Genomic DNA, 26,362 nt, shown 5'->3' on the forward strand with positions numbered 1-26,362 from the left:
TCCCTTGCTGCTGCATCTGTGTAGTTTACTTTTTTCACAATACAATGAGCATACTGTAGCTCCATATACAGAATGAAAAATGGAGTTTCAGACCAGTTCCAACTTGAACGAAACTCAAGTCTTTCAAGTAAAAAGCTTTCATATTGTTCTCTTGGAGCCCAAGTCATAAAAAATATACTATTCCTCAACATCATATTTTTTTATAACTCCCAAGTCTGAATGATTTTCTGATATCACTAATTGATTTCACATCATCTGTGAGGATTTATATTTTGGTTTTAAATGATAATAAAATAAAATAAAATAAAATAAAATAAAATAAAATAAAATAAAATAAAATAAAATAAAATAAAATAAAATAAAATAAAATAAAATAAAGTATATTTGGTTTGAGGAAACATGACATCTGTAATTTTCTGTAGAAACTATACAACAAAATATTGAAAAAGGAAAAAAAATACTCATGTTGATATTAAACTACATATATAAGAGCAAATTTAATACATTCCTGGAAGACGGAGAAGGAAGTGCAAGGTCATCAGACTGTATCTTTATAATTGATTAAGCCACATTATTTCAAGTTGCTCATTGCAGCTGGGTCACCTTATTTATGCAAAGAAACCAGTAAATTCCACTGGGAATATTGCAGTATCCATACTACCCCCTCTAAGAAGCTTGCAACTTATACCCTCTTCAAAAATAAAAAGAAAACAAAAAGATCAATCTCAGAGGATGCAGTCTTGTCAGAACCTCTGTCCATATTAACTTAAGAGTGTTAATAATCCCATTTCGATCTTCAGTTGTTAATATGAAGAACTAGAGGAAGATTTGAACCTTGGGTAGCTTTTTCCTGTGTCACTGAATTTGGGAATGGCTTAACGCTGAAATTCATCTCACCACACTTTGCATATTTAACATAGTTATGTTTTTAATCTAATGAAGGTATAAAATTTTTCTCTTCTGGAGAGAGTTAATGGGGCTCTTTTCTGGAATATTATTTGACTCCAGCAGAGACACTTCAGGCTCTTTCACTATTGCTTGAGTTGAACTTAATAACAAGACTGCTTGTGAAACAGATTCTTCTGTCTCTTCCACATTTCCCTGTGCATTCCTCTTTCTTGTGCAAGCATAAGGATTAAGGTACCAGTTTAACTGAGTTGCTTGAAAACTAATCGCTATTCTGCTGGGTTTGCTTTAAGATGAGCTTCTTCCCCGGAGCAGTGAGAATTGATTCTGGAGCCAGACATAAGGGGAAGATTTCTCTCTTTTTGGCAGAAGCCCTCAGTCAGTCTGGTTTAAAATTTTATGGCATAGTTGCTTGATTAATCGATTTTATTTAATTGAGTTTATTTAAGATCAGGCAGTTTCTGACAGTGATTTTTTTTTTTTTTCACTCTCCTTCTGGCCTCTGACATGTTTTCTGCTGCTTTCCTATTAGTGGTCCTGTAATGAACGTGTTTAATCACAGAGGAATGAAGAAAACTAAGTCTGTGAATAAAACGGAAAGAATTTTGAAGGTTCAAAAAATTCCCAAAAAAATGAGATAAAACCCAAACGAGATTAAGTGTTGATGCCAAAAAAAGAAGTTATATTTTTATTTAATACTAAGAGAGGCAAAGAAAGAGAAAAATAGAGAAAAGTTAGAGAAAGCCAAGGTTACTTTAAAAAGCACAGGACAGGTCAGCACCACACTGGGCTACCTTTGTTGCTGCTGAGACGGGGTGGGGGGAGCGGAGCTGGTTTTGCCTCTTTTTTTTGGTTTTTTTTTTTTTTGTTTTCTGCTGTTTGAAGCTTCGTACCTGCCCTCTGGGATCCCGGGAGCAGTTTGGCCGGGATGCAGCAGCGCATCCCCCGGGATGCAGGCGCGGTGCCCGATGGCTGCGGCCGAACCTCGGAGCCGGGCGGGGCTCCCGGGCGGTGCCGGAGCGGCTGCGGCTCCGCGGCTCGCTCGGGACTCCGGCCCGGCCTGCGGGAGCCGAGGCTTCGCCCCAAGCGGCCGGTGTCGGCTCCAGGAGCCCTCAGGGTGTCTCGCAGCAGGCGATGGTGCTGGGGAAAAGGCAAAGGTCAGGGATTCTGCTCCTCGCCCTCCTCCACATTCTGCATCAGTTTCTCCTTCCTTTTTAAGGGCCTCAAGGCGGGCGATTCACATGCATAGTGTTCAGGTGTTCAGGACTCATTATGATAAGCAGACACAATGACGAAGCACTTATTGAAGCCTTTCTCTTATTTCCAAGCTCTTACAGGTGCATATTCCTGTGTAAGGACAAGGGTGGCAATGAGAAATACAAGTGTGCCGTTTGATCACCAAGTCAGTCAGGGTTATATCCAAAATGCAGGAGAGACAGAAGAAAAGGCTGGTGAAAGGACTGGATGCTAAAAGCGCAGGACTATGACTTTCAGTGGAAATCTGGGTTGCTATCAGCTTCTCCTGATAATAAATATTCAGGACAAAATATTTAGGACAATTTGCCCTCCTGAGTCACCTTTCATTTCAGTGTTCATAAAGAAAGACTGGAAAACTAATTGAGATTACTTACCTTGAGGCTTATATCCCCTCTTACATGACAAGAAATACTGACATATGATTCTTTAACCTAATTTTTGAAATTCTCTTGAAAATAAATAACTAAACAAAGGAAAATAAAACAAAAAAACAACACAGCCAAGAGGACACCAAACAAAAAATCTTTACAGGCCAACTTTGAAAACCAAACTGCCTCTCTCTTTCTTTAATTTCCCCGACAACCATAATAAAACTAAAAATTAATTTATTATTAATTTATTATTAATAAAAATAAAAGATAATTTATTTATTTTATTATAATTATTTTTAATGTACAAACACTTTTATATCACAGTTATTAACAGAGTGTCTAGAGATAAATCACATTTTACTCTTTCATTAAGATAGTTGAAGATATCACAGATCTGATGTCAGATAGAAAGTGTTTCCTTTTTTTCTGTATTAAAATCACTTTGATTTGATTACTTTGTGCATGAATTCCGATAACATTCTAAATATGTCCACAAAAAAAACTGCTTTAAAATTTACACAGTTGTGTCAAGAAGCTAACACACTGAAAAGGATGTGAAGAGAAGAAGCTTATGAGCTGAAAGGTGGCTCAAAGGGTGCAGTCCACCAGAGTGAAATGTGGTAAGGAGCTCAGGACTGATAATATTCACCAGCAGAGGCTACTGTCTAGGTAAAAATGTAGTGTATTATATGAGCTAAAGAAAAGGATTTTGCACTCTTCAGTGAAATATGTAGATGCAAACTGGAGCAAGTAAGATCTTCAGCTGGATTTTCAGAAAGACAAGAAGTGGTTTCTTAGTAGCTGGATTTTCAGAAGGTAAATTAGGATATTTATAACTTAGAGGAATTTTCTGACTGAGGTTTCTTAGGAAATCTGTGTTTGGCTGTTCCATAAATGTGGTATGTGAAGTTAAATTAATTTTTTTAGAAAAAAATCATTCTCAGTTATGAGCTGAGTTCCATTCCTGTTACTTATTAAAAAAAAAAAAAAAAAAAAAGTCCTTTCTCTAATTCTTCTTGTCTATTTTAAATATCTTTGTCCCTAGAATGCTTTTTGAAGAGAAAGTACTCTTTCTTGTCTTTCTGACTTGATTTTTTTTTTCCTTCAGTGGGTCTTGCATCCACATGTAGATCCAATGCAGGAGATAGATTAATCTTCTATTGCCTGCACAAATAAATCTTCTCTGGACTTACCTGCACTGCTGAAAAAAAAGAGAAAAGCAATAGTATTGACACTTAGATTATAGAGATTTGATACTATTAGTTCTGGCTAGTCAGAATTACTTCATACAGGAAAATTATAAATAGACTTGAAAATGAAGAGATCATGAGTGGAGCTGCAGTGTGTGTTTAAACATAGCTTCTTTCTACCTGAGTTATAAAAATATTTAATCTAAACCCAGTAGTTCAATGATAAATCCTAGGATTCACTCACTTAGGGACTCCTCACACTAGGGTGTTGGTGCGTGGACGGAGATGCAGTTCAGTGCCAAGTCTTCTGAAGGCCAGACAAGAAATGCAAAACTATCTACTAACTGAGGGAAGACTTACAGCTGACTAAGGAGGGTAGGAAATAGGAGTGACACAGACAGATTTTAGCTGATCATAACACAGATGCAAGATAGTCTCATGTCATTCATAAATCTCTGTGCAGAACTTGGTAATGGATCCTAGAAGAAAGTGTCTTAAGTTATCAGTGGTGAAAGACCAAAGTACATAAATGCACAATATTGAATATTGGTAAAACTCAAAGAGAAATAGAAAAATGTCAAGGTAGCTCAAATTAAATATAACAATTATGATACGTCACTGCTACCATTTTTTTATTTTTTTTGTATTAAATAAATTTACTATATTTATAACCTTAATTTCCCTAAGGCACTTTATATTTGTATAATGTAAAATGGTATATAAACATGTAAATATAACAGTCTGGAAAGGAAAATAACAGAACAATAATACAGCACTAGCAGTAGATAAGTGGAAGTAGAATGAATACATTGTTTAATTGAAGGTAAATTAACATATTTTTCTTCTATAATATTTCTTTATTTTATCATCAGCTTCTCTAACCACCTGTTCCCTGACTCCAATTCTTGTCTTCTCACAGGCCCAAATCCATGGATGAATCATCTTCATCTGCTGCTGGTGCTCATTTGCCCTCCTGCTTAAGACCTAGTTCCAAGTTGCTTTTAAAAACCTGTGAAAACACAATACAGGTAAAAGGACAATCAGTTCAGGCAGGAACAATCACTGCTTTGGCTTAAGGGTATGGCTGCCAGCCATAAGCACATCTGTCATATTGCTTTGAAGAAAAGTGAAGCTTCATATAGGGCCAGAGATGCATTTGCATAATCCTTTTGACAATAAGTGACAGAACTGCAATAAGGTCTATTTTGGACTATAAAAAATTGTGAGCTGTGAGGGAAGAAGTTGAGGTGGGAATAATAAGACAAATATTGAAGTAGTAATAGGAAAGAGCAGATGGGTTAGACAGATATCTGCATAGTGGAAACAAGTATTATGTATGAATTCCTTTCCTGAAAATGGGTATTTTTCTACTGGTGCAGATATTTCCAAACAAAACAAGAGAACTAGAAAATTGAAGTAACAGAGGAAAATCAAAAGCTGCAGCCATTTGGGAGTATAAAAATAGCTACAAGACAGTGCATAGGATTCTTCTATGGAAAGCCAGAAACACATTAATTATATGGGAGCTCTTAACATGTGATTGTTAGGAATATTGGCATGTGGGACCTATAGCCAGTGTATGATCTGGACTGCTTTGTATTATGTGATATTGCATAGATATGAATGATCCATGGACAACAAATTAGTGTTTAAATATTTAAAGAATTTATTCTTTTAATATCCTTACAATGGAAAAATATTCAGAACTGTATACTTCTGTTTGTTGTATAACAATGTGTAAGTTGTCAGTATACACATATTACGTACATACTTTATTTATAACACTGAACTGCATGTTGCCATTATATTTAGACATTATCTAAATTTTATTTAGATTTACTAAGCACATTGTTGATCTTGATGTTGTTTACACTTTGAATTATTGGAAAGTGTTGTAATTTGAATTGTCTCATGTGTGATGGGTCAGATAAATCAGATGCTTTTATTTCCAGAACTTGATAATCAAATACACTCAAAACAGATTCTTTCACAAATACAAACAGAAATTTTCTGCAAAAAATGTAGGTAAACAAAATTTAATAGTCCACAGGAGATACATGGTAGTTGCATTTTGATTCATAAGTACATTGGTGGAACAGGAAAATAAAAACACAGTTAATATTTTCAGCATGTCAGATTGTAGCTATCATCAGATCTCAAACCGTTTTGGTGATTTACACTGTGGTGGAGTAAACTCACATCTTGGCCCATCTCTTGAAAATCTAGGTAACTAGGGATGGTCTCTCTAACATTATATGCCTTCTTCTTTGTGTCTTTCTCTTTGGAAAACAATACCGATACAATCTTCTTCACTCTTGGGAATTACTTTCTGAACACTTTCTTGCTAATTGTTTAAAAGATCTTGCTGACCGGAACAAATTCTATGCAATCAAGGATAATTGCTTTACAGTGGCAAATGAGCATTTATTGGATGCTTGTGTGCCCAAGACCCAAAAATGAGCTCTCAAGACCTCATAGAAATAATGATAATATTCAACTTGATCTGCAGATGAGCTTATTCCTTTTGCAGGGCAGTCAGCATGCAAGCATTGTTCTAAGCTGGTTGAAGTAAATAAGATTTCAAGTTGTTTAAAACAGAAGTTACTACCTATGTTAGAGTTAATCAGTCTATCCTTTAAATAATATGAATAGAAATAGTTACATTAAACTCAAATATTTCAAATGTTCCAAAAGATAAGAAATTTTAAGTCACATACTTGCAGTATGACAAGGATTTCCTGCTTCCCTTCTGTTCTTCCATAAAATCTCTCATTTGTTTCAGACTTGGGTCTGTGATCTGGTTATCTTTAATGGTTATTTTCTATTCAGGTTGTAGCTGTGATATATATTATATCATATCTCTATTACACTGAATTAATTACTTTTTTTTTTTATTTTCACACTTCAAAACTGAAGTCCTCGGCTTTCAGCTGAAAGATTAAAAAAAAAAAAACAAAAAATAAATTTCTAAATCAGAAAAAAACCCTTTATCCAGAAAGAATACCTTGGTATTGGCATATCTTCTAAATTGGTATTGGTGATTTTCTAAAAAAGAAAAAAAAAAAAAAACAAAAAAAGCACATGACCTTTACAATTATATACGATTAGGATCCTTTTAATGTGATCCTAAGTAATATGATTTTATACTATCTTCCTTGATGCCATTTATTTTTTCATAAGATCATATAGCGGGTTTGTGTTTTTTTTTACATCTAGAATAAAAGTAATTAAACATAGTACTTTATGCCCACATTGTCCCTAAAGAGATTTGCTCCTCATCCAGATGGCACCTTACGTCCCTGCAAGGTCAGTTTGGAGACTTTGTAGCAGCCAAAGTTAATGAGAATAGCAAACGTAACATATTTTTAGTGGAGAAGTACCTGACGGCCTGTATTGCTGTGTTCATTATACTGTTGGCATGAATTATATTTCTCTTGCCTGCAAGTGTCTCCAAAGACACAAAACACACACCAGAATGGAATAAGCTGACTTGTGCATGGAAGCCTTCATAGACATGACTGTTTTTAACAAGAGAAAAACAAAAAAAAAACCCTAACCAAACAAACAAACAAAAGCTCACCCCCAATGACAACAACAACCAAAAAATCTCACAATTCAAGGCCCTCATAAACACCTACTTTGTGTTAAACATTATGTGATGTCTGCTTTACTCAGCATGAATGATGCTTTGAAAAAATTATTTCAGTAAGACAAAGCACTCATACCACCCATCAAGTGGCACTTAGTGAATAGCCACAAACAGTGAAGCCAAGGAGTTAATCAGATCTCTAGCTTTCCATCCTTTGTTGAAACAATATTCTTCAGTAACCTCAACAGCCTATCTACATACCACATTGACATTTTTTCAGACCCTCAAGCACTGTTTGCTCCTTTCTCAAACCCTTGTGATATGCAGGAATGCTCCAGGCACTGAACAAGTCAAGAATTCCTCCTGGTATTTGCTTGAGTATTTTCATTGAGAGATTTTCCTTTAATCAAAATAAATAGTCTGTTTCATGCCAAAAGTGATCTTATTGACAGATCCTAAAAATGTTAAATGAGCAACCTGTTCTGTAAATGTTGCTTTTCTAATTTAAAATCATTACAGCACTGGAGCATTGACATGGTGTTATTTGTTATAATTTCTTGTTTGGTTAGTGTAAGTTATTCCCGTGATTTCTTCTTTGATTTTAGCTTTATTTAAAATCATTAGCAAGCATTTACATATATATTTACAATCCTCAGAGTGAACCAATACCTGGAAGTGATGGAAACCAATACTGTTTTAATACTGGTTTTGGCATCAGCTAAATTAGATCTCGTAACTTTTCAATATTCCACAGATTCATGTTTCTAAGTTAGCTATTTAATAGATTTCATATTTCTCTTGGTATTCAGCTATTTCTATTTTTTTCTGTGTTAATTCATAATATGCATAATGAACAACGAAGCAATAGTCATAAAATAAGTTTAAAAACTAGGTGAGAAAACATATGGATAATTAGACCCCAGCATTTTAGCATAAAATCTTTGGATTTTAAACTTTACTATATTTCCAAGAGAAGTCATAACCCATGGTTTTGCACACTGATTTTTAAAAATATATTTTTATTTAAAATACATAGAAATCATCCTACATCAGAGGAAGTATTACTGAGCAGAGCAAGATCATGATCTTTTCAGAAAATATAAAAAATAATTATACAGGTGTATAAAGAAAAGCCATTTCATAGATGGAGTGTCCAGTGCCTCTTATCCCTATATTACACATTGATTTTATACAGAAAATTTCAAGAATTTTCTTTGGGGATATATCTAAAACAGAATTGAAGACCTTTATGGTTGTTGTTGATTTATCTAAGAGCCTTCTGAAGGCTATCTTAGCCTTTCCTTAATTCATGTTTAATTTCATCCTCGTGGAAACAGAACAGTTATAGTCTTTGAGTGCAGATAAGTAGCATTATTTTTTAAATAGTTAAATTCTGATGTAATCCAGTTTTATTTATTTATATGTATTACATCAGTGATAAATAATATTAATGAAAGTAAGATTCTATCACAAACTCCTGCTATATAAGTAGTACTTGAAAGTGCTCAAAATATAGTCTTGAAAATTTGAGTCTCTTTTATAGTATTTGAGTCCAGACAATAAGAATGACAATGCATATGTATATATTTATAAACAATTAGCATTCTCAAACCAAAGATTTCATGATAATAGATTTCTATGTACCATTTCTATACATTCTGGAGGGAAAATAGTCTAAACATTGAACTTATTTATTTTTAAAACCCCACAATATCACCACTTTTTTCTTTTCTCCCAACATGTTTTTCTATTATTTTTGCCAGTTTCTAATGAAATCTTTATTCAACATAGAAAGTTTTCTTTTGCACATTTATAATACTTCAAATAATGAAATTTAGCATTTAATCATATAAGATTAATTTGCACCACCACCCCAATTAAAAAAAAACCAAAAACAAAGAACAAAACAACCCAACAACAACCCCCCCAACAAACTATAATCAATAATACAGCAGACTTAGGTTTTTATTTTTCTGAAGAAAAAACATAAATTATCCATTTTCAGAAATACAGAATACACTAAAATGCACCAAATAGTATTTACAGTGGGCTTTTCCTGTTAGTGATCTCAAAGTCTTGTAAAGGTCATGGTAGATCTCCATCCATATTTTTACTGTTTCACTATTACAAATTTTGCTGGAGGCTTCCTATTTTCATAGTTGTGATGAACCTTACAACTGCTATGTTCTTTTTGTTTGCTTGTTTTCCTTTTATTTCACATTGCTGTGTGTATAATATTGTAATAACTATCATATTGAAATATGCTATTTCTTCAATGAAATTAAAGGGCAGGCAGAGGTTCAGACATCTCCAGGAAAGCAGGGCTTTGTCACATCTAATGTCAGTTTCTGAAGATGAATATCATCACTCCTAACATCCTCCTGCTTCCCTTAATTGGGCACGATGTCATCACAAATCCAAAAGCTAGCTCCATACAAGCTATTATGAAGAAAAATAATTCTTTCTCAGTGAATACCAGTACACTGTGAGATCAGAGATACTCTGCTTTGGTAGTTAATTTTGTTTTGCTCTCATGTATTTCCACATGTATGTTTTAGGGTTTCTTACCATCCCTTGTTCTGCAAACATCTCAGAGGCTGAATACTGAAAAGGCATTATACCATGCTTTAGTTAAAAATTAAAAAATTGACTTGCCTTGACTTTCAAAAGTCAAAAAACCGAAGGACTCTGCTCATTATTCAGTGTGGGCAAGCAGTGCACAAGCAAGAAAGCGCAGAAAAAGTTTGGTGGCTTTTGTGCTTATTTTAATTTTTTATTGTTTTCTTCTATCTGAAAACATTTCTAATTCTAATTTCCATTCCCCAGGAGTACCCAGCAGATTTTATTTTTTGTCTTCAAAACCTGTGTCTTAATGACAATTATGATGGATAGATGATGTCAAGAGATTTCTGCAAAAAGACCTTCCCCAGCCTGGTGTGATCTTCTCATTATTCTGTCCATACCTTCCTGCAATGGGGAAGACATTTAGCTTTTAGCTGTCATGGTTCAAATTAAGCTGGGCTGCCTGTTTACTGTCCAGGAGCCTTGGGCAGAGCTCTGATGAGAGGTACACGGCTGCTGAAACCTAGGTGTGATCATACCCAGCAACCGAGCCGAGATTTTGTACCTTTATCCTTTCACCGGGAAGCTATCTGTTTCAAAACCCTTAGCCACCTCTCAGAGAGATTTACAGAGAGTGAAAATAGATAGGTCACTTACAAATGCCGTGGGAGGTACATCCCCTCCCCTTCCCTCCAGTGTTTCTGAGGCCCCGGGGGTGTTTACACACTGCCACCTGCTGCTTTCATCGCCTTCATCTGAGCTGGCTCTTCTCGCAGCAGCACTGGGGATCTGCTCCTCTCTGCCTAATTCTGCTCGTCCTCCTGCAGTTTGATCCAGAGCCCAGTGGAGTCAAAGACTCCTAAGACTTCCTTTGGCTTCAGTGGATTTTGGAGTCTGCCAGATACATAATTAATTTATTTCAATGGGCTATGAATCAGACTTTTTGTACTGCCAGATGTATAATTAATATTTCAGGATGAATTCCAGGTAGCTTGCTGGTTTGTAAGGTTCTTCCTACTGTCTCAGTTCCTGTCTCCCATGTAGTAAGGTCATAAATTAAACTCTTATATTCTTAAAAGAACAAGCAAAAAAATAAAATTAATAAAACCATGATTCAATGCTTTTAAATACCTATCAGTTTTAAAAGAAAAAGGACATCACAGTCTCAAGAACAATAGCTTTTTCACCCCAAAGTTTCCAAATGAGGGTTTCTTTTACATCATCTCATAAAATAAATCTTTGACTGCAGTTTTATCATTCTTTATAACTTGAGGGAGAATTTCAGATTGTTTATGTAAAAAAAAAAAAAAAGCCAGATGAATTTGCTGAGATTTTCTGGTATCATTAGTTTTATGCTTTGCTTCAAAAATCTTTCTTGGATTAATGATTAAAAGTGGTCCAATGAGGCAACTGGAGTATTTTATTCTTCTGAAAGGGCTTGTCCTGAAATGAAATGCATTCCTTTCCTTTTCTATTCCCATGCAAGCAGCTTTTTCTTCCTTTGAAGCCTTACATAGACTCCAAGATCTGTCTGCCATATTCTAGCCTGCGAATAGAGCCTCACTCTTCACAACACTGCAGTCCACAACCTACGGCTGCCACAGTTTTTACTAATGCATCCTCTCATCTTTTCAGTCCAAGGAAATTTACGTTTTTCCCAAGGGTTGTTTTACACCAGAAAACAGTGTCTGCTCTAGCCTTATGAATTAAGGGTCCACCTAAAATAAACATATTGCTAAAGGCCACAGAGGAACTTGGCTGTATTCTATTTATTTCATGTTATTGGTGCAGCTGTGTCAGCAAACTGACATGTAAAAATCAGTGAATATTTGGGACAGTTAAGAAGTCCCAAAACTGTTTTGTGAACTGACCAAAATAATGTTTTTCTTTCACTGATCTCACACCTGCCTGTCTTTTGGTTGGCTGACCCAAACTGGTTTTTTTTCTTTTTCTTTTTCTTTTTCTTTTTCTTTTTCTTTTTCTTTTTCTTTTTCTTTTTCTTTTTCTTTTTCTTTTTCTTTTTCTTTTTCTTTTTCTTTTTCTTTTTCTTTTTCCTTTTCTTTTTCTTTTTCTTTTTCTTCTTTTTCTCTTTTTATCTTTTTAATTCTTTTTCTGTTTGTGTTTTTTTTTTGTTCTGGTTGCTTTTGGTTTTTTTGGTTTTGTTTGGTTTTTTTGCTTTGTTTTACTTTGAGGGTTTTTTTGGGGGCAGGGATTTTTGTTTGGTTGGGGTTTTTTTTCAGATTCAGATAAATCAAAAATATTTGCAAAGCTGTGCTCTGAAGTTCCTGCAAATATTAGAAAAATAAAAATGGTATTGCATTGCATTTCCATTGATGGTTGCTCCTGATTCTCACATGATGGAAAATTGTATATAAAGAGTATCTTAGAAACCAGTTCTAATAAGCCTTAAAGATGTGATAAACTTGTAAAGGAAATCTGAACAAAAGCTTTGAAATTCACTGCAGGAGCTTGCTTTCCAGTAGTTACTTCTTTGATTTCAGTAGAAAATAATAAGCCTCATAAATTAAGTTAATTTCTTCAAAAATAGGTTATTTTTATTTAATGAGGGCAGTTCATAAACAATGAATGATTATCTTAATGAAATTCACAAACTGCTTCATGAATCACCAAGTTTTGAAAAAGATAGAAGCAGGAGTGGAGGAAAAAAAATGTTTCTTGCTAATACTATGGTTTATGTTAAGTGTATGAAGTACTGCATGGCTATCTTTTAAAAAAAAACCTGGGAGATCATCAAAAGATTCTCAGATACTGAAGCTCTCAAAATTTGTTTTAAATATTTTGGCTGTTGCTATTAACTAGTGTTTTCTGCTGCTCTGTGCTTCAAATAGACAATGTACAAAATATTCAGAGCTGTTACTGGCGCTTGAGGATGAATCCTATCCACTACTGCATATTCTCTAAGCTTTAAAGAAAAGTTGTTGACACAGTTTAGCAAAAACACTTAGTCTCTTAGATATCACTCTGCTTCTGAATAATCTTTTTAGTGTAGAGATCAAAAGAAAAGCTTTCATCATAGATCTTGAATTGGACTCTAATCAGTGTAAGAGTTCCATAAGCTTCAGTGCAAGACCTTTTCATTTTTCTCATGTGAAGATCAATTAGATCATAAGCTTTTCAAAACAAACATCAGATTCTTTCAGTGTTTACTGCACTAAACAATGCAAAGCACCACAGTTTTGGCTTCAAGAAAACAAACTGTAATTGACATGTTTGTCTGAGTATGAAAAGATCAAAACCAGTGAACTACTTTCACTGCTCAGCTATATAAATTGCACCAAGACTAAACTAGCCATTGTCAGTCCCACAGATCAGGATGAGTGCACAGGTGTTAGATGCTCTTTTAAATGTCACATTCTTTTTTTTCAGTTTACATAGGCAAAAATAGTTTGCCTTCTCTTTGATTTTAAAAAGGAAACACATTTTTTTTTCTCCATGGTAGCACAGACTTCTTTTATTTTTTAGCATAAGTGGACAGGAAAGGTATAAGGAAAATGCTGCCATGTCAGAGTTTTGCTAAATGATATCTTTGGGAGGAAATATGACTACATCTTTTATCCTTTCCCCTAAAGCACAAAATTCTTATTAACCATGTATGATGAGGCAGTGTGTGTGTGGTTGGAATTCCTGTTGTAAATAATATAAATTGCACATTTGGAGAACTTATTCAAACATTGTTTGAAGCCAGTGGGGATCTTTCCATTGATTTTTAAAGGCTTAGAAATCAGCCTTTAGCCTTGCTTTCTGTCCATGAATCATTCAGAAGCCAATTCTGATGCCTAGTAATTTGTAAGTATTGGACAAGTAGTTTGGCCAAGTTTGGTCTATGGGCTATTTCCAAAATGTTAATTTTGACTGCTGTTCAGTATTCATAATGTGTGATTAGTCATCTACATCACCATGATATTACATCTATCTAATTGACAGACTCCAACTATCTAAGCTATAGCATCTATCCATTTGCATTCTTACAATGGAGCAGCTCATTGTAGTATATGAATGAATAATGAATAACGAATGTTGAATAGTGAATAATGAATAGTAAATAATTTATGCACTCTGGTAAGATTTTTAAAACAAATATTCACTCATGCTAATGTCTGTGAAAGTTTTGGATTTGAGAATATTTTTACCAATGTTCAGCAGCTACTGGAAGATTTTGAAATAACATGTAATAAATAACTTGAATATTATTTATGATTATATTTTTAGTGGATTTTTTTTTTAAGTTTTGGGTTAGATCTGCAGTATAAAAAAGGAAGGAAACTATGTTATTGATAAGAAAAGTGGTCAAGGGCTTTTTCAACTTTTGCTTTTCTTACACTAAAAGGCATCCTGAACTTAAGGGAGTAATGATGTTCCATATTTTGTTCTTGACATCTGAGAGAAACATGTCCTCTTGTTTAACATTCTAGTATCCAGTCGAAATACCTCATTAGCTTGGGAGAATCAATATAAATATTGCAACATGAAAAAAGAATACAATTCTTTTGAGTCAATTGCATCATAAAATAGAAGCATCTCTCAAGATCTTTAAGTCTGTTATTCAGCATCATCACATCCATAGTTGTTCCTAGTTTTTCTTCTTTCACTGGTTGTTTTTTCCTGTTTTTTTTTTTATTTGTGTTTTTTGGTGGTTTTTTTGTTTTGTTTTGTTTTTTGGGTTTGTTTGTTTGATTGTTTATTTTTAGTTGTTTTTTTTTTCTGGTTTTGGGCTTGTTTCTTTTTTTCCCTTCTTTTTATCCTAGATATTTAGATCTTTTAATGATATATTTATGTTGTCACTTTACCACTTCTTGACTTTCTTTTATTTTTCTCTGTTCAATATTTGTTGGTTTTTTTTTTAATTATCTCACTGCCTTTAGTCAATATCAGTGCTTTGCATTTTATTTTATTAGCATATTCTTTATTATTTTCAGTAATTAATCTCTTGTACACATCTTCCCTCTTTACTTGCCCACCTTTTTTTCCTCATCACATTTTTTCTTATTTATCAGCCAAGTTTTCTCCTGCAGAAAAGGTGGCAGGTGATTCTGATGTAAGCAGAACACTTCTTTCAAACCTTGTAATACACAGCATATTATCAATTACATGTTTCTAATGCTCACAGATGTCTTCCTACCCTTTTCTGCTGCAAATCTTTTATTTGTCATTTTCTCTAACTGATTTGATCCAGGGCTTATTTCCAATAAATTCTGCCTGGCACCTTCTGTCTCACAAGGCCATTATTTTTCTAAATACTTATATCACTCTTAACACAGACTGAGAAGTCTCCTTCACATACAACTTCTACCTCCTGATCTGTTATAATCTGACAATTAAACCAAAACAAGATAAATTATAAGAGAACGACTGAGAACTAATCCCTAAGTCAAATCAATGCCTGGCTTAGTGAGAAACCGCTGCTGCGGATTTAGAGACATTTGATGTTGACTAACATCATGATTAAATCCTGTCCATTAGACATAATTAAATCTCATTAGTAATGTGGCAATACAAAATATCTCCTAATTCTCCAGTCTGAATGTGTCATGGTCTATTACTCTCTGACCCGGTTCTTTTAGCTTGTGCTAGGTCTGGCTGGGACGGAGTTAATTTTCCTCCGAGCAGCCCATCCAGTGCAGTGCTTTGTGGTGGTAGTTAGAACAGAATCCCAAAGACACCAGAGTTTTGGCTGCTGCTGAGCAGTGCTGGCACTGTGCTGGTGCTGCCTCTCCACCCTTTCCCAAACCTTCCCAAAGGTCAGTAGGCTGATGAAGGGCAAGAGGTAAGATGGGAAGGATACAGCCAGGACAACAGATAGAAACCAACCAAAGGGAGAGTCCATGCCATACAACATCAGGCTCAGCAATTAAATCTACAAGAAAAGAGTGTGCATGTGTGTAAGACATTAAATATTAAGAAATCTATCTTCCAAAGCCGCTCTTAGGCCACTTGAGGCCTTTCTTCTCAGGAAGCAGCTGGATATCACCTACTGATGGAAGTAGAGAATTGTTTTCTTTGTTTCTCCATGTGACCCTTGGTTTTGTTGTTTGGTTTTGGGTTTTTTTTTGTTTTGTTTTGTTTTGTTTTTAATTTTTTTTCCTTTTTTGCCTTTATCTTGACTCAAAAGATTTTTATCTCATTTTCTCCCCTTGTACTGCTCAGGAGAAGGAGTGTGACAGCAGCTTTGTAGGCACTCATCAGTCAGCCAAGGTCAACTCATCACACAGATATTCCACATGACAAGAGTTTAATATTTGAATACCAAATTTACTTTGAAGATATTTGAAACTACATAGGGTTTTGGTTTAACAAAGTGACACAGCAGCATACTGAAATCACAATACAACCATTATATAAAAAATTAAGCATAAATTTGGAACAAAATATAAATTTGATTTCCATTTCCAGTCTCTGTATGCTACCTTTCACCTCACTGGATGAGTGAGCCAGCACAATCCTCCAAATCAGGAGTAAAGATGAGCCCAGGAAGAAGGGAGGGAGGAGTGAAGGCAAGATGTTTTAAGATTTAGTTTTTACATCTCATTATCCTAATCTGATTTGATTTATGATAAATGAAACTAATTTTCCCAAGTTAAGTCTGTTTAGCCTATGACAGTAATCAGTGAGTGATCTCTGTTCTTGTCTTAAAGCATGAGCCTTTCAATGCATTTTCTCCCCACTGACCTGTGAGGAGGGCAATGACAGAGCAGCTTTGGTGAGCACCTGGCATCCAGCCAGGGTCAACCATCCCAGCTGGGGACGATGCAACACTAAAAAAAGAAATAAAACCGAAACAAAAAGGACCCCCTGAAAAATAAAAGATAAAAGAAGAGATTACCATCTATCTTTGGAAATTCTCACTTTTTAACACTGTCAGCATCCAAGTAAAATCAAAGAGTTTGTAAATTTATTTTCAGTTAATTGTGTTTATAAACAGTAATTCCCAGTGGAGACTGAAAATGGCAACAAGTCAAAGGTTTAATCAAGATGATCTTTGATTTTTTTGTAGGAGCAGCACATTTTTCTACAAACTGTTTAAATTTACCCATGGCTGGCAGAATATATACTTGGAACTTTTACACAACTTCTTTTCCCCCTTCTGTCTTAGACAAGCAACTGCTTTAAGAACAGAGGATAAATTTCACCTGATTGTTTACCTGAGATGCAAATCGTTTCTGTATTTGTCATCCTAGGTAAAGGAGAGTTCTGAGCTGCAGTGTTCAGTATGACTATAGGAGAAACATTGCCTAAAAGAAAAGATAGAAAGTAGTGGAACAAAACTTGAGGAAATAAACTGAGAGGAATTTTCAAACACACATGAAAGTAGTTTCAGGGAGGAAGAAGATAAACTGTTTTTCAGGTCCTATTCTTTCAGATTACAGCCAAAAGCAAAGAGCTTGAAGTGTAGCAAGACCAACATATTTCTATTGATAAGGATAATAAAGCAACAAGGGGCAATGAGGTCATTGGGAAAACTGCAAAGTTCTCACATGAATGGACACAATAGGGTAATTTCTGAAGCAGAATACATACATATCCATCAGGAATGTTACAGGCATATTAAGTCTTCAAAAGGATAGAAGTAGACTAAGATGGCATCTGACAAGTTTTTTTAGAGAAGTTTTCTACAATTCTATAAGAGACAACTTAGTTTCCCCATGACTGAAGCTCATTTACATTATCAATCAGTTTTACATTATCAATTCAGAACTAAAAGGTAGCAGTGGGAGCATGGAATAACTATTGGAGCTGTTTCCTCTCCGAAGCAGGGAAGGGTCTTTGCTGCCTTGGTTTAGGAAAAGTTCCCTTTGGCAGATCCCTATGTAGATCAGATGTTACTTAGAGAAGCATTTGTTATGCCAATATGGATATGCTGAATGGATACATTTCCTTTTTAACTACACTAATCATCTGAGGATTTATAGACAACAAAGGGAAATAGACACACAGAGTGTATGATTCATCTGACCTATTTTAGGTATCTATTTAAGGAAGTAAATTTTTTTCCTCAAAGCACTGATTAATCTCCAAAAGAGCAACTAGGATTTCTAACTCAAATGAAAATACCTTAAATGAGATTCCCATCCACTTTTGCTAACCTTTTGAAGGAAAGGGTGATTTGAGTACTATATAAAGAAGAATAAAGGATACAGTTATAGACAGGACATTTGTCCTGTGATAGTCCTGATGTACAAAGTCTGTACTGTAAGTATCGTCACAGATGAGCAATTTATTTGAGGTCTGTAGTGCATTTTGAGATGGCCTGACTCACAGCAACAACACTCTGCAACTTCAGTGTATTTCTTAGAAAGTTTTAGCGTTTTGCTAATTTGTTTTATCTTTTCTCCTCATATACACAAACTTTCACAGATAAAAAGGACACGTCTCAGGCTGCATCCAGCTACACTATAAATGTTGGGAAGCAGTTTACCGTACAACCATTGCAACCTCACAATTGCAACAGAGAACCTCATGAATTGAAAGAAGTAAAAATTCAAAAGAATAATAAATAAATAAAAAGAAGTAAAATCCAAACATCTTAGAATTTAATTGCTAACTGCAAAAACCTCACTGAATTTAGAGGAAGTTTTATGGATTTGTATTTATAGCAGATTAGGTCTACAACTGCCAAAATTCACATCCCTCTTCTCCACATTAAATAACATGTACTCATAAGGAAGACAAAATTGTATTTTTTAACTTCTTACATATAAATCAAATAACTTTTTACTTATTTACTTTCAGCATGAACATAACACATTTTTCAGATTGTTAGAAAGACAAATAATATATCTTAAATCAACTTCCCAATCAGATTTTTTTTTTTCATTTCTTTTGTTACAGATGCCACAGTTGTGGAAAATTGAAATGGTAAATATATTTTTATTTTTTCCCTGATAAATAAATAAATAAATAAATAAATAAATAAATAAATAAATAAATTTATGGAAACTACTTGCCTAGAGCAATTAATAATTAGAGTTTTACTAAGCTGCTTCAGGCAAAGTAGAGGCTTCATGGTTCACTTTCTGAGACCAGATCCCAAATCCATCTGTATTCAAACAAAAGAGATTGCAGAGAAGAACTTCTAGAACTTAATTTTAAAAGAAAATTGACAAAACATATGTGATTTCTAGATGTTAGAGTGATGATGCTTATTTTGTATTTAGAACATGCTGTATTATTAAATATTAGTTAAAATATAGCACTGGTCCTTTCTTTGAAAAGGTATCTCTTCTAGTTCTCCAGGATTTGGCAGAATTGGATTCCTAATATGCTGGGAAACTGTAATGGTACCTTGTCTTGCCCATACAAAATTAATAGAGTTGCATCAGCTAATATACTAATTGGAAAATTAGAGAATATGCAAAAGAAAAAAAAAATAATAAAAGACTATGGACATTTAAAAAACTGCAAATTCTGTGCCATCAGCAGAGAAAAGATTAGGAGACCATTTCTGATATATTAATCATACTTAGAGTGATGCAGAGGTCAGTGGAATCAACAAACTTCAGCATTTGCATAAAATTGAATTTCAAGGCCACTTCAGAAGAGAGAGTAAAAAAAGATAATTAGTTTAACATAAAATGCTCATTAAATACAATCAAAAAATGACCACAAGCCCTATCGCCCATTTCAGTGTGTAACATGCAAGCAAAAGCTGTAATACAAGCTAAGATGCTACATGTGAAATGATACCAGCAGCAGTATTCAAGAGAATACACAAAGAGGTTCTGGGTTTCTTCAGCCAAAGGTTTTTGGACATCAGGATCATGTTCAGCATCCACCACTAGCTTCCTACATGATTCCTGTTTCCTCAAACTAAGTGTATTACAAATTGACCACATGTAAATACTGAATGTTGTTGTTTTCTACAGAACATTGCCTGTGACTATACATTGTTCTTTCATATAAATTTGTGTTTGGATTTAGCTGGTAATTAGTCTCTTGACATATGCCTCATAACAACAAGGTGCTCATTTTCAGGAGCTGTAGTTACATCTGTAAACATAACAACAAAGTTGCCATTTTCATAAATTGCAAGTACTGAAATTACACAATATGGACCACATCCTGAAGTTGTTGCCATTTCAGCACCTTCTACAACAAAAACATAGGATGATTGCAGGGATGGTTTTTTGATCAATTGAAGACTGACTAGAAACTGGTAGGGAATTTCATTGCCCAATATTACATTATTTTGCTTTATGTATTTTTCATAAAGCTTTAGAGAACTCCTGTGCCAGTAACTCAAAAATATTACTTGTTTGATTAAAGCAAGCCTACTAGAGCCAAGTTAAACATTCATGTTGGGGATGAATCTGATGAGGAGTGTTGAGTGCACAAAGGCTTCATAAAGTACTTCTGTAAGTATAGGAACAAGAGGATGATAAGTAGGGAAAATGTGGGCCTGCTGTTGAGTGACCAGGGGCACTGGTGACAGCGTGTGGAAAAGGCTGAGGTACTGACAGCCTTCTTTGCCCCAAATTTCACCAGTAAGACTGTTCTTTGGAAAGCCAAGACCCCAAAACCAAGGTAACTCTGGAACCAGATAAGCTTAGAGACTGATCCAGATTAAATTTAATTGCATGATCTTACCCGGCTGACCTACATGTGCCCTTTATTTTATATCACACCTATTGCAAATAGTAGAGACATTTAAATACACTGTACCAGAAACCAACTTTAATAGTCAGTGTGACTAATAAATTAGATTGTTTCTGTGCAGATATCATCTTGTGATTGACATGATAAAGGTCTTAGGTTTTTAATTTAACAGATCAAGTTTCTCACAAAAAATATGAAAGTTGTAATTAATTAACTTGCTACTATCTTTATGTCAAAACATTGAAGCAAAACATATGTTTTCACTAAAACCTTTCAAGACCTGCAGACAGCACAGATTTTTTAAATGAACTTAACCCTGTAGTCTAAAAAAAGTGGCAATAATGAAATCCTTGGCGATTTAGAGCACATTTTAAACAGAATTTTATTCCAAATTAAAAATCAACATCTACCTTGTACCTTCAATTTCTGAGGAAAGAATCATTTCCACGGTGTCATGAAATGCAAACACCATAGTTAAATTTCATTTTAAACTTTAATAGGTGGCTATTTATTGAAGGAGTTGATTATTAACATAAATATTTTACAAATAATTGTTACAGATTTCAATTTTTTTTTCCAAGTCACTCTTTAAAACACATTTATCCAGTATTCTGGGAAAACTGATTGTACAGTAGTTACAAACCATCTCAGATTCACCTTGATTCAGATAAGCTACAGCACTGGAGCCTTCCTCCTGCTTAACATTGCCTTGGTTAACTCTGTCCCTAGTGGCTATGAGGAGGTCCTTAGCAACATAGGCCTAACTCATCAGTGCCATTGGTGGCTCTTGATCAGCCTGTGGTATTTTTTTTTCCTTCTATTTAATAGTAGGCTCAGTTAGGAGGCTTCTAATTGAGGAGAAACTGAGCTGATGGTAGCTGCAGTGAATAGTACGTTGAAGGTGACTTGAAGTGACACATGCCCATTTATCAGAGTTTATCACAGTCTTCAGAGTGGCACCAAGCTGGTGGTCAATACACTGGAGGGAAGGGATGCCAGAAGGACCTGGACAGGCGTGACAGGTGGGTTGATGGGTTTCCATGAAGTTCAATAAGGCCAGCTGCAGGGTCCTGCACATGTGTAGGGATAATCCCAAATTCCAAGGGCAGGTTGGGAAGAGAATGGATTGAGAAAAGCCCTGAGGAAAAAGTCTTGCAGATGTTGGTTGAGGCATAACCCGACATGAGCCAGCAATGTGCACTCGCAGCCCAGAAAACTGGTAGTGTCCTGGTCAGCATCAAAGGCAGCATGGCCAGCAGGCCAAGGACTGTGATCCTCCCCCTCTACTCCACTCATGTAAGACCCACCTGGAGTGCTGTGTCCAGCTCTGTGGCCCCACACTGAAGAAGGACATGGATATGAAGAGACAAATCCAACGGATGGCCATAAAGATAAACAGAGTGCTGGAGCACATCTCCTATGAAGACAGATGGAGAGAGCTGGGGATGTTCATCCTGAAGAAGAGCAGGCTACAGGAAACTCTTCTAGCAGCCTTCCAGCACCTAAAGGGCACTACAAGAGAGCTGGAGGGAGACTTTTTACAAGGCTCTCAGTGATGGGACAAGGAAAAGCTCAACACAGTCACTTGCTCTTCCTAGAAAATGTGCACTTTCTGGAAAATAGAAAGATTTGGAGCATCTCAAGAAAAAAAGGGAATTGAACACAGGACATTCACCTTCTCCATGGGGACTGAAAGCCTTGGTTCCCAATGCATATTTTAAAATCAAAAACTAACCTCTGTTGGAACAGTCTCAGTGCTTGCTTATTAAAGAGCTTTACTAAAGACATCTAATTTCAAGAGAAAACTTTGAAAGCCAAATGTATTAAGATATCTCTAGACTAAATAAAATGCAAGGAGTAAATTTTTAAGCTTAAAGGAGCCTAATTATATGTCCAGCTCTATAGCATATTCATTTCCAGCTATCACAATATGTATAGTTTCTATATATATGTATATACACAATATGTATAGTAAGGTTTGTGGCCTTCACTTGTCTGTTTTCGGTTATCCAAAAGTGGCATGAGGATTTCTCCACAACTGTGAAGTTTGCTGTGAGATAGCACAGCATATTTGAATTGCTGAGAGAACAGATTTTTTTTTAACCTTTTTTATTGTTTATCACTTATGCTAAAGATTATTTTGATGCTTCCATTCCATTATGAATAACAAAAATTGCAAACATCTTTCATGACTTACCGACAATATGAGCTGATGCTTGAATGCCATCAAAAATGCAATCATCTTTTGCTTATTTATGACTCACAAAACTTCTTTTTCATTACTATTTCAGACTAAAATATTTGTCAGCCTGCCCAATCTCCCTCTGTGAATATCTATCACTCCAGCTCATACCTAAAAGAGAGCACTATGTTTTTCCTCACAAAATCTACCTTCTTCCTTTCCTGAATTCTGTGGAACCTGTAGCCTTTCATTCAAACCCCAAATCTCAAAACATGTCCTTGAAACCCAAAACCTGGATGTGCTTCTTCTCAGTGTGATTTCACTGCTCTCTGGATTTTGCAGGTTATGTCTCTCTTTTTCTGTAGTGATGTCTGCATTCCTTATCCAACCAAGATACCTAAGTATCTTTTTATACCACATTTTCATTTGTCCTGGCAATTGATTCCTATTTATATCAAGTGTTAATCTTCTTCCCAGTGATATTATTTTGGTAATGTCATCTCTTTTTGCATACCCGTACTGTTTCTCGCTGTTTTGTTGCATCAGGCATGAAATATTTATTGTTTCTTTCAAAGTTCTGCTCCATTTATCCTCACTTGATTTTCATTTCTCATTTAAAAAGTCACATCCTCATGCCATTATGTCAGCCTTCCTTCATTCTTAGTTCAATTTTCAGACACTGCCTTTCTGAATATTTGGGAGTCTATTGGGTTTTCATGGCAAACTTTTGGTAGTGGAGGAGCTACAGGGGTGGCTTTTGTGAGAGGCTTCCAGAAGATATTCCTGTGTTGGTGTCCTGTTTCTGGACAGGACAGGGTTAATTTTTGCAGTAGCTAGGAGGCAAATTTTCCCAAGTCAAGTCTATTTGTCCTGTGACAGTCATTGATGAGTGATCTCTCCCTGCTCTTATCTTTTGTTATATTTTCTGTTCCCTACCCAGCTGAGGAGGTGAGTGATAGAGCCACTTTGGTGGGCATTTAACATTCAGCCAGGGTCACCCCAAAATAAGAGAGGAGCTTCATATAAATGTGATCAAGATTTATTTTTTTTAATCTTTTTTTGTTTATGTTGGAATAAGAGTGTCTGTGGATTAGACAATTTCCCATCTTGCGTTTCTAAAATGCCTATAACATCAAAGTCTGAACACTCCCAGGTAAGATCTGAACTATCACCTAACTCATACCATATATCCAAAGGAAAACAAAAGTGCAAACCCAAATCTCTGTCTCAACTGCTTAGGGACTGGGAGACAGAGACATTGTAGTTCTCTCCAGAAATCTAGACAAAATCTCAGAAACCCTTCTGCTGCATATGGGCAGATCTGGTATGAATATTCTGTCTGAATAAAGGATTTAAATGTATATTTTATAGTTAAAGTCATATGGGAACCACAAAATAGTACATTTGTGCTTGAGAAACCTTCAGTATGCCAGACCAGAATGGGAAGTTTGCATTATTTTTTGTAATTTGGAAACCAGACGCTTTGCCTTATGGGACTCAAACTTCACAAAAGTATTAAACTATTAAGTAATTAGATTGAGAGTAATAGTACCCTTCACACATGTTAAAGAGAGGATTTTTGGCTGTTAAAAATATCAGTTTCCAGAAGAAACCTCTTGAATGCTGTCGCTCCCGAGTCTCTGCTGTCTTACATGACCTGTAATAAAAATGAAACGAGTCTTTTGCCTTGACAGCCATAGGGAAAAATACAAAGTACATGTAAAAGGATATGTATGTGCTCTGACAGCTTTTTTATTCAGAATCCTAACAGCATTAACTATTTTATTTATTTAGCTTTATTTTCATATAGACTAATGTGCAGCTTTTCTGGGCCATTCTTAAATTCTGATGTCTCCCACTTGCCTTGCCTGCCTGTAATCTCTGTGTCCTAGCTAATCTAAAAAGTAATTCCCATGTGGCAGCTTCTAAGATAAGGATCTATGCCTTAATTTCTGTATCCTCTGAATAAATCTGTCCTCAATTATCTTGACTATTCTTATGTGAGCTCTTTGACTTTGTGTATGCTATTAAAGCATACTTATACTCCAATGAGCAATCTGTAAAAAATGTATAATTGGATTCTCTGTGTGTTGTCTCTCATTAACTCTGTCTTAAGTGTACTCTGTTGACAAGTTTTTAAAAAAACTAAAAACCTATTCTGACAGTCAACCTTGCGAATTCGTCCTTAGATCTGCAAGTCAAATTCTGACACTATTTAAATTCTACAAGTGGAGCTTTGTTAATAATGTGTTGATTATCTGTGAGCACAAAAAAAAAAATTAAAAAAAAATTAAAAAAAAAATTAAAAGCCAGCAACCACCACACTAGTTCATATTCTCACAGGTTTATAGGCACTGGAGTATGGTGCTAAGAAGAATAAAACAGTAAATACACAATCAGTACAATAAGCACATCTCTACATAAATAAGTGTAAATCATACTAACTACACGGAGGAACAAAATATTTAAATTTAAAAGAGTTGTCATTTTAAACATACTCAGTATTTCAGAGAGAAAATTTAGATATTTGTTCATGTTCACTATGAAATTAACAATTTTTATGTGACTGCTTTGTAACACTATCTTGTCTAAGTAGTAAACTACCTTGTGATGTTACATAAAATACTATTTTTTTCAGTAATTCTTTGAAAGAAGATATGTGCATGTGCAAGGAATTAATAGGAAAAGAAGTTGCTTTATCATATATATATTATAAATTATGTATATAATATCACAAATGAAGGAGAAAAAGATGGGATTTTAAATCCACCTTTGTATTTCATTTTGTGTTTTATAATGCCAGCTGCTGCTGGCAAAGTCTATGCAATAATCTATCTTTCCCAAGTCTTCAGTACCAGTGGGTCTGAACCCAACTCAAGCTCAATACAAAACTGCACAATGGCTGTGCTGCCTTGACTCTTTCCTACAGGGATTCCTTTGACTGCTAAGGAATGGATGGAGCTCTGCATATTCTAGTCCATCTCCCTTCCTATACTTGATTCTTGACCCTGACATGCCCCACACCACGGAATGTGGTAACAGATTGTCTGTAAGGGCATTTGTCCAACAGAATTTTGTGTGGCTTAACAAGAATACCCTTCAGCTCTTTCTCTTCTGTTTTCTTTCAGTTCTGTGCTACATTGTTAAGCAACACTAGTTTTAATGAGCATTTAAATATCTCTTTTAACTGTTTTTTAAACTAATATACATATGTGTTCACTATGTTTCCTGTTCCACTGTACATACAAGTAGACAAATGAACCAATGCACAACATAATCTGTTCTTACTGTCCCTGAGGTACTTGGAAACAGATTCTAATGTTATAATTGCATTTATCCATATAGTTTCCAACCCCCTTTTTGCTGTGATTTATAATACATTATCAAGTATGAATTAATACTTTAGTCTCTCCTGTATTTGTTACCATTCTTTCCACTGGGATCAGCTGGTAGATGAGATTCTCATTAAAGCTCTTGGTTGTATTAAACACTTCTAATGCAAGCACTGATAAAGTGCTTTGGGGGGAATCTTACACATTAATCTATTTTTTCTCAATTAGCATTTGAGATTATTAAGAAGGGTGGGGGTTTGGGTTTTTTTAATATTAATATGCTGTTATCTGTTTCATTGTCTGTTTATTAAATGTCCTTTTATTAACTTCTACACCATGAATAACTTTTCTGATAATTTTGA

This window comes from Pseudopodoces humilis, chromosome 2 (assembly GCF_049639895.1).
Source record: "Pseudopodoces humilis isolate 2021_Gansu_Grassland_sample_001 chromosome 2, ASM4963989v1, whole genome shotgun sequence".
NCBI lineage: Eukaryota > Metazoa > Chordata > Aves > Passeriformes > Paridae > Pseudopodoces > Pseudopodoces humilis.